Source organism: Agelaius phoeniceus, chromosome 1 (assembly GCF_051311805.1).
Source record: "Agelaius phoeniceus isolate bAgePho1 chromosome 1, bAgePho1.hap1, whole genome shotgun sequence".
Classification (NCBI taxonomy): Eukaryota; Metazoa; Chordata; class Aves; order Passeriformes; family Icteridae; genus Agelaius; species Agelaius phoeniceus.
Genome location: NC_135265.1, coordinates 138,383,106 through 138,393,289, shown reverse-complemented (window position 1 = coordinate 138,393,289; position 10,184 = coordinate 138,383,106).

Sequence of the window (10,184 nt, the reverse complement as noted above, 5' to 3'; positions counted from 1 at the left end):
TAAGGCTAAAGACTAAGGCATAGCAAACTACTGACTCCTATTATATTTACTCTATAAGGATGAAAGATTGTTGGTCCCTGTGGGATTATGAGTCTGAGAAATGCTGTTATTTCAGACCTGATGTTTAGGCCATTAGTGATTTAATGCAGTCTTTTCCTTTTCTTCAGTAGTGGCAGTTCTGTCCCTAATGTCTTTTTTTTTTCCCATTTAGCCTGAGGATTTGATGTGATTAACATCTGAAATGTATTACTTGGGTTGGTGTTAATTAATTTAGCTGAAACATTACAACTTTTAAACTCTATTGGTCATGGAAGGCTGAATGATAAGGTTAATTAATTCTGAACAATTTTAACCATAAACAAAAGTATTTTAAAAATAAAAGAATGTAAAATCAGAGAAAGACTTTTCTCTGACATTCTTTATTAGGATCCTACCAGTGGCTCGGTGTCCTGTAAAGAATTATTCTCCCACTAACTTTGTGTTAGCTGAATAATATAGGAAGAATGTGCTCACAGTCTGAGATTCAAATAATTATCCCAGCAATGATATGTCTCTTAGAAACAGCCCTGTATTTACTGGAACTGGACCAAGTTCATCAATCCCATATTCCAAAATCTTCCACACTTAGGCTTAAATTCTGCAGCTCACATTTGGAGTCTGTGTGAATCAAATCTTTTTAAGTTTCTCCCTCATTAGTTTTCAGTCAGGATTGCCAGTTAATAAAATACAGGATGGCACAGATGCTCAACTCATGTAAATTTTCTCAACTCCTGCCACTTGATAGCTGTCTCTTTGACGTCAGTGGAACCATGACAATTGCCATCAACCCAATATTCATTTTTTTTCCCTCCTGTTACCCACTTCCCTGAAGACATGAATCACTAGATGCTGCCACTACTGTCATATAGTGCCATATAGACAAAAGATAAGTCACCTAGAAAACTTCACATTTCATGCTATCAGAGGATATGTATTTGAAAAACTTGTTTCACTCAAATGACAAATGATGAAATGCTGAACTGACCTTTTCTTCTTTTCATGCTTGAGTATAAGCTTTTAATTCTCATGCCTGCAGCTATTACTCAGCAGATATCAGCTGCTGAAAGGACCTCTCCCCACGCCCTCAATATGTATGTTTGCTCTGTCATTTCTGGTACTAATGGAAGCAGCACCCTTAAATACATTTTTATCATTAAATATTAAGATTAAGAAGAAAGGATGGCAGTGTTGCATCTCCAGTGGGAAGATGTGCACAGGTTAACAGAAGGAGAAAGAACATTTCAAAGATATATATTTACAGATCCTAGGAAAAGGACTGTCCTATAGTGTGTAGAACACATACTGCTAAATTACAGTCTTTCTACATAAAACTAAAAATTCCTTAATCTCAGCTGTAGAAGTAGCAACAGGTCACAGATTTTATCTGTAAGCATTCTTTCTAGACCCAGACTTTCATTCTCTAAGGGCTGAAGAAAGGATTTCAGAGATTTTTCTGAATTAAAGAAATATATTCCTTTCTGCATTATGTTACCCTTCTTTCTATACAGTAATTTGGCACTTGTACATGAAAAATAAAGACATTTGGGTCTGAAGATCCTCAGCTCAAACAATGAGAGCTAAGGATAATACCTCTAGAAATTAAAATAGGAAAAGAAGTCTACAAAGTCTACAATAACATTACTTTCATATTTTCTCTTTTACAGTGATGCATGGATTGTTATTATTGTTACCAGCCTCACATCAGGAGAGCATATTGAGTCCTTCTTCTGTTGATGACACTTGGATGACATTTGCCAGTGCTTTCTAAAAGGGCATCTTCTAAAGAGCTAGTAGTAGTTAAAATAATATATTTAAAAGTCACATTTTTTACCCCCCAAAGCTGCAATGCTCTTCTCATTGATACCTTTATAGCATTAAAATGGAATAATTTTCAGATTTTTAATTGAACAATAAATACTAAGCTTGGGGAGTTTGGTTATCTTAGTTTGTTGTGTTTTCTTTGCTTGAACAATCAAACTAATAAGTGATGTCCTCCTTTTCAGGTTACTACTTTCTCGTCTGTTTCACTTTTTTTCTTATTATTATCACAGAGCCATGTGATATATCATTCAGATAGCGCTGGCCAGAAATTTTCTATCAAAAACATTCATTTAATTTAAAAGCTTCTATTCAGTTAAATGAAAACATCTGTAGCTACTCCTCATGTTACTTATTAAAAGATGAGCACTTCCAAAAAGAAACATCCCTCTTTCACATTCAGAAGTAAAAAAAAAAAAAAAAAAAAAAAAAAAAAAATCATTGAAAAACACACAAAAATAATTTTACCCATTTTTCTGGAGTAACTGGGAATCACGTGGAAAGAGCTGAGAATGAGGAAAATATGGCTTTTTAACAAATTCTGTTTCTATCACATGTGCAGTTCTCTCTAAATAGTGAAAATACCTGGTGAAAACATTTTCATTGGCTTTTGGCATAGTTTGTTTTCTTAAGGCCCACATTTAGGGCCTTTGTAATTGTTTTGATGGGTTTTTTTTCAATGGGGTCTTTTAAAATCCAGATCAAACCTTCCCATACTCCAGGAAGCAGGTAACTGCAGCTGAAGAGCCCCACAATGGCTGTTTTCAGTTTGATGAGGGAGGCACAGGAGGGTAGTACCCTGCTGCAACAGTCACAGTATACAGTGATGAAGCCAAGGTGATTTGTCAGCACTGCCACTGCAAATAAAAACTGTGTCATGCCACCTGCTAATGCAGCAAAATTCCAGGGAGTTCTGCAGAGGAGCTGAAGACCCATTTGGAGGATTCAATAGTAAGGCTTTACATGAGAGGGCAGTTGTGCTTTTCTGTTTCTCCTTTTTTTTGGCAATTCATTGCATTGGTTTAAAACAGTTGGATTTTCTCAAAATCCTTCACTACAGTACCCATGTAATTTTAATATATTCTGCCTGCACTCTTGCTTTCCACATATCTGTAAAGACAGATGCAGCCATTAGAGTTTTCTTAGGTTTGAGGCAGCTCCTCTGCTGTGCCTGTCAAAGCAGCATAACCCACGAGTCTGTGGCAGCTCCTTTCAAGTAGCATCACTGTACTCCTCATCTGTAACAGCCTGATACAGCAGCAGAGACTGATATGGGAGCTCTGTGGGCCTGACACACCTTTCTTCCTCTTGTTAACATTATTTTCAGTAAAAGCATTGCTACTAGCTATGGCCAAGTCTCTACTTACAGATGACTGGAAGTAAGCCATCCAAAGCAGGAATTCTACAAATTCTCCAAGCATTTCCATCTTTGGAGATCCTCATGCTGTCACATGGCACCTCAGTATGTTCACTCTGCTAATAAGCCTTTTTGAGTTGTAACCTCAGAACACACTTAGATCTCAGATCACTAATTATCATTTTCATTCCAGGAAAAGCCTTGTTCCAGATACTGACAAACCTGTGAAACTGAAATAACACCAGACTTCTCACTCACTTCACACAGTTCATGGAGAAAGCACTTGCTCATGCCACATTTCGTATTAAAAAAGCCCCTATAACAATTAAAAAAACAAACAAGTTTACCAAACTCCATTATCCTCTTAAAAATGTCATGGATTACAAGATTGTGAAGTTTCTTCTTTAGTAGCTTGCTTTTCCTCCATCTCATTTTGCATTTCAAAGTTACTGGTCTTTAAAGCAAATTAAAAAATGCATTTTTTATGGTGTACACACTGGAAAGACTGCATTGCAAAAAGAAAACTAGACTACTGTGGTCAGTAGCACTCTACACCAACCATCTGGGAGGTACCTGGAGACAGCAATCCTTTCCAGCAGGCAGTGTGTGTGTGTTGCTACACTTTTCCAAAGTTTAATGGAGTCAAATATTATTCATGTAGACTGTTCAATGCCAACTGGCCTTGCACCCAGAGAACAGCCTGATGAGGATTTAATTTATTAGTACAGTTGCAGTCATACAGAGTCTATTGAACATCTGCTTCACTACATACCATACTACAAGCTGCAAAAAGTTTCCAACATGCAGTAATGAAATTAGGATACATGATGTTTAAGAAAAAGAGTCTAAAAGCTAATGTGCAATCAGTACAGATCCAGCAAGATGATGAGTTTTGCCATCATCCAAGTCTGCACTAGATGGGAATGTGGTCAGTAAAAATGTCCAGATGTTGTGTATAGATTCAGGTTATAATGAGAAATATACTGCTTCTGGTAATTGTGATATACATCTGTAAGGTTATATAGGAACAGGATGGAAAACTCTGGGGAAATAGAGGACATCCTCCATTCTGTAATATATTGCTTGTAATATTGCACAGAGGGAATGTGGCCAGAAGTTTTGCATAAATAATGTCAGTGAGTCGGTCCAGGAACCCCGCAATAATGCATCAGCCTAGAAGGATGATTTGTGTTCAAACATCTGCCTCCAGCTATGCTTTTTCCCTGTCTATTATTCCATTCTCTATTTCACATAGTCTTATATCACTGGGAAGACACAAGTGGCATTTGACTTGCATCGAGTGATGATGGCTTTTGTGGACATGACCTGCACTATACATCTTTCATGCCCTTATAATTTTTTCTGCATTGCCATCTATACCGTTGATGCCTTTCATGGTAAATTAGGACACTCCAACCTCCTTATCCAGGAGCTATTAGGTCCCTTTTTTATCTATCTACTTCTTTACTGTGAAATATACAATCTCTGAATCATAAGCCATCAAGGACAAGGACTGTTTTCTTCTGTACTCACACAGCAGAATGAGGTTATACTCTTACCTGAAGTCTTCTGCTGCTACCATAATGCATCTGACACGATCACATAAGGTATGTCTGTATTTGTTTAAATCATTCTAAATCTACTAAGAAGAAAACAAGAAGAGCAAAATGTATCTTGGGGTGAATATATTGTGTGCATGAATGTCCAATGAGGGAGTGAAGGACACAGAATGAGTCTACAGATGGTCACACATGCAGGTGAGCTACTGACCAGGATGTGAAAATTCCCAGGACCAGATTTGTAGCACCAGAATGGCTGATTTTGTTAGAACCTATTTTACATGCCATCCATGTTTACATTCAATATCTAATTCATATGCAGAAAGGGTTGTGGAACCTGTGAATAAGAAACGAGGCTAAAGAATCTAGCTTGATTGACACTGAATAAATCACAATTTTGCTCATAAGAAGGAAGTTAAGGTGAAAGCAAACATCTTGTACCACAGATACAAGAAACAAAAATGAGCCTTATTATACTTCAAGAATACAAATGTTCTTTGCAATCCACTGATGGGTGCTCAATGCTCCCCCAAATGACAGTGGGTGAGGTGGGTTTGTTTCTGAAAAGTCACAGAGAAAGTTTTCACCTACTGCTAGGGGTTTACAGTCAGAGAGAGAAATAAAACATCAATTGAGGCAGATGAAGAGAGAAACTCTGGGCTGCTGAACCTTTTAGGGTCCAAGACAAAATCCATGTACCACAGAGCACAGCAAGGATCCCCTCACACACTAGAACATGTTTTAGGAACAAAACAAGCACAGGACCTCTCTGTCTGTCCTACTATGTGGTGAGTCACAGGAATATCATCTGTCAACACCTTAATGAGAACTATGCCTCCAGCTGTGGAGCAACAATGGGAAACTGCATACTGGCTTTGATGCCTGAAGGGAAAAAGCACCCTTGCACTCCTGATTATAATGCTAATAGCACATAAGCAGTCAAACGATAGGGCAGACTAGCTTTTCTCCTGTATTAACTACTGTGAAGTCCACCACAAAGTCATTTGTCATCAACATACTTCCAGCACTGGTGTAACAGCTGTGAAAATATAATTAGTCCCTCCATCTCTATCCCACTGGGTACCAGTCACTGCTTCAGTGGTCTCTTTGGATATGTTTCTGTCCTCTACTGGCCAGAGGTCAAGTTTTCCAGAAGCTAGTTGCCTGTATAAATTACGGTGCACATATTTTACATCTCATTGTAATGCTTTCTTTTGCCAGGATCTGCTTCTTTGCAAATGTTCAATTTCCAAGCCATTTTTCTGCAAGCCCCAAGAGAAGTCATCAAACAAGCATACTGAAAATTTATCCACAGGCATCACAAATGCACATTTAGCTGATGAAGACATAGAGTTCATATAAACTTCGATTTGGAATGCCTCTTCTTCCAAACAGCTAGTCCCATATGAGACCAATTGCTCAGGAAAAATAGGACTGGGGGGGGGGGGGGAAATGTCTGAAAGCCCAGTACAAAAAGGCACAGGTTGCCCACAGCTATTTTGAGGCAAGGAGAGAAACTTAGTACTTAGTAAAATTTTCAGTGTCAGCACTTGGAGTACCAATACAATTGAAGGATGCAGGAGAGGTGCTGGGTAGTGAGAGACCAAAGGAGACATGATACATCTGCTTCTGTGTTTGGGTCTGAAGACACAATGTCAAGATTATGCTGAGACTTCCACATGTCTCTTTGGAGACAAGCAAATGAACAACTGCAAAAGCAGAAAAATTATCAGGATGATGTTTCTGCACTGTGATACCCTGGAATAAGTCCTGCTGCTCCTTTTTCTTCTGTCACAGTTACAGGGAGAGTACCAGCTGCCGGGCATAACAGCCCATCACATAAAACATGGGGAAGGATAACAATCTTCATGCCAGAAACAACTGACTGCACAACTAGTTCTTTGGTGTTTAAAGGAATATGAAATGGGCCAAGGGCAACATTCCTGAGCTGAATGTCAAGAAGAAAACTTCAGAGAAGTCAAGAACTGATGTTACAACATGCCTGTCAAGATCAAGAAATGGTGTGTAGGACCCACTGCAGAGTGAGAACCAAAAGCCACATCACATTTTAAACAGCCCACATGAAGGCTGGACTGTCACACTGCATCTGACTTCCCCATATTTTGTTAATTTTTATTTTTTGCTTATTTTTATCCTATGGGAAGTAGTAAACCCATATAGTAAATATAGTAACCCACACTGACCCTGGCTTATGGAGTCAATGAGAGCCCAACAGTGTCTAAGCCACTGCAGCCCATTCAGACCAGTCTGTGGGAGGATGTGCATCCACATGCAGACCTCAGCCCATGAGGTTTTCTTCCTGTTTTCTCCCCCTGTACTGCTGAGGAGGGAGAGGGGAGAATGAGGGAGTGTGATGGTGGAGTGGTGTGGTGGGCACCTGGCAGCCACCCCACCATGTAAAGCCATTTTGAAAGCAGTGGTTTCCTGATCATTTTTTCTGACCACTCTATGAACATTGAGAAGTTGGGCTGTGGCAAACCACTGAAGTTGGTTACTACCTCTATGAAAGCCAGTCAGCATGACTCTGCTTCTCAGTGGCCCAGCAGACTGTCCATTAACACACACAAACTATAGACACATTTGCTTATGGATACACAGATGGCAGAAGCAAGAGGCAAGCAGCAAGCCTGAGCCCCTTCCATCTCACTCTCCTTGCTGTCCTTCTATCACCTACAGCACCAAGGGCTGTGCAAGAGAATCCTGTAAAGGCAGAGAGCTCTTCATTGCTCAACTCCAGCTTGCCCTTGGTCCAGAAAACAGCTGTGTTCACCCCCTACTGAGTAAGGGCATGGAGCATCATTCTCTGCTCTGATGCTTTGGGCTCTGAGCCTGTCTAATTTATCCCATCTTCTATAGCACTACCACAGATGGCCCTGCTTCTCTCTAAATGGATGCTTTCATAGTTCATGAAAATACCTGCCTGGATGTGGAAAAAGCCATTGCAAAACACCCCCTGTCACACAAAAAAACTCCTCAAGCACCCAGAACTCCTCATCTAATCACAGCCATTAATTGTTTCCTCTGGTCTATAAATATGATCTCTGCTGAATTAAACTCCACCTACCTTAAGTGTTGGCCACATACTAAAAAAAAGTTATGTGCCATATTGTTATCTACCACAGCTTGGTAACAGTAAAACTGTGCCATGCCTGTTTATTGTTGGCAAAGGTTCCACAAAGTCCCATTATTTCTCCTTGAATGAACACATAAACACTGAATGGGACAGGGTGGAGAATGAAAGTCCTTCTGTGGTTAACACATTTCCCCATAGCCCATCTGTCACCCTCAGAGCAGTAACAAAGCACTACTGCTTAAGGAATAGTGTGAGGAGACTTGTGAGGGAGTAAACCCTTCTTTCTTAGAGGAAAAGAGATGATAATCCAGGAATTTCAGCAGTTCTGTTTATTTTTAAACAGAATGATTCACATCATCTTGCAAGTGCTATCAACCGATTTGGAGAAAATTATTTGAACAAAAGCAACAATTATCCTTTTCCCTCACTTCTGAGGATTTTTACTCTCCTAATAGAGCACAGCAAAACCATCTTTGGAGTTGCTCAGGGTATATTGTAAAATACAAAAAATTTCAAAAGCCATTATTATGGTGAAAATTATAATCACTGAAGTAGTTACTCTTTAAAGGGCCCTAATTTCAAATTTGGGTTAAAGTTGATTGGACTAAAGTATTACATGCAGACATAGGCTCTTTGTTAGGTTTTTTGGTAGCTTCTCTACAACCCAACAACAAAGGCAGCAGAATCCTAAGACACTGGTTTGAACTGATGCCACAGAAACTGAAATGGATTTAAATGATCTCTGATTTGGACATGTTCCAGATGAAAGCACTTGGCCCAAACTGAACACAGAGAGTGGTTGCTTTAATAGATTGCTTTTAAAAGCAAATTCATCTTTATCTCTTTCGACCAGAAAAACATTCTTATCTAAAAGAAGATTCCTTTGTCTGGGAATGAAATCCCAGACTCAGACAGTTCCAGAGAGTGGCAATGAAGAATATTAGGCCTCCCAGGAACATTCTCCAGCACTGTCCATGTGCAGACTTGGCTCTGTACTTCAGCTGTACTGTACATGGCAGTCCTATACTGCAGGATACCACTCTGTATGGAGTCTGCCAGCAGCCCTGAGCAGTAGGTGGTCAGAATCCCTCATTCCCTCATCCCATCACTCTTATGCCATCGGATTTGAGGCAGCAGGTTAAGCATTGTGAGCAGAGCTCTTGGGCACGCAATCAGAAGATGAAAACCATATCCTTTGTGCTCAACACTTGAACAGTTCTTGTATCATTTTCTTAGTGTACAGTGAAATGAGAAGCAAGACTTCAAACAAGCCCTTTGAAGTTCTCCAGAGGCTGCTCTTCCCAAGCATTGTCTAGCTAGACACCATGGGATGTTCTTTTGCTTTCTGAAAATATCCTCCTCTTAGTTCTATAAACCATTTTTCCTCTCTGCTTAAGAAACCATTTGTATCCTTTATGCTAAGATCTTTGCTAAAATATAGTTATTTATATTGCAGCTTGAGTAAGGCAGAGTACTAGGGAGAACTCAGTCAGGCAGCAAAAAGCTCCAGTTTAGGAAAGGGGGTGCTCTTTCTCCTCAGTAGTCTATTTCTGAAGTAAAAAATGTTTTATGAAGCAAAATGCCTCTGACAGCAAGTTTATATGGCTCTGTTCCTGAATGTTCATTGACTGCTTTCTTCTTTCTTCGCTGTGTACCATGCATCAAACTTCTGATTTATTTTTACAGCATTACAAATGTAAAACATTTCACACAAAAAATCATTTGTAAGATCAGTTTTAATACAGCACAACTACCTTTACTGTGCTAAGAATTCATTAGAAGTTGCAGGTACATAAATGCCCTCTTCTGCATATTTAGATACTTACTGCCACAATCACTCAAATACAGAGTCCTAGATATGATGTCAGTTGGAAAAGACAGAGGAACTTGGGTAATTACTGATTGGTTTTTGCATATGAAGAATTGGTTTTGTTAGGCAGAGAGTTAGCATTAGCTATTCTAGAAACAGCTCATTCCTGTCAGGCCTAACAGAACCTGCCTGGCTTCTTTTTGAGGGTGCTCCCTCTCCCTCACATAGGAGGCCTTGTCTGTGCTTCAAAAATGCCTCAATGGTACTAGTGTGGTACAAGCACTCAGAGCTGGTTTATATCCATGCAAACACTGTGACACAGGAAGGCCAAGTGGTGAAGCTTTTCTGTATTAGCAATAATGTATCTATGCAGGAAGGAATAGCAGTACCCCCATAAAGCTATAAAATTAGCACAATACAGTGCAGACTGGCAATACATACTCATCCCACAAAACAGATATTCAGCCATTCATCAGTGTGACTGGGACTGGAGCATCTCTCCTACAA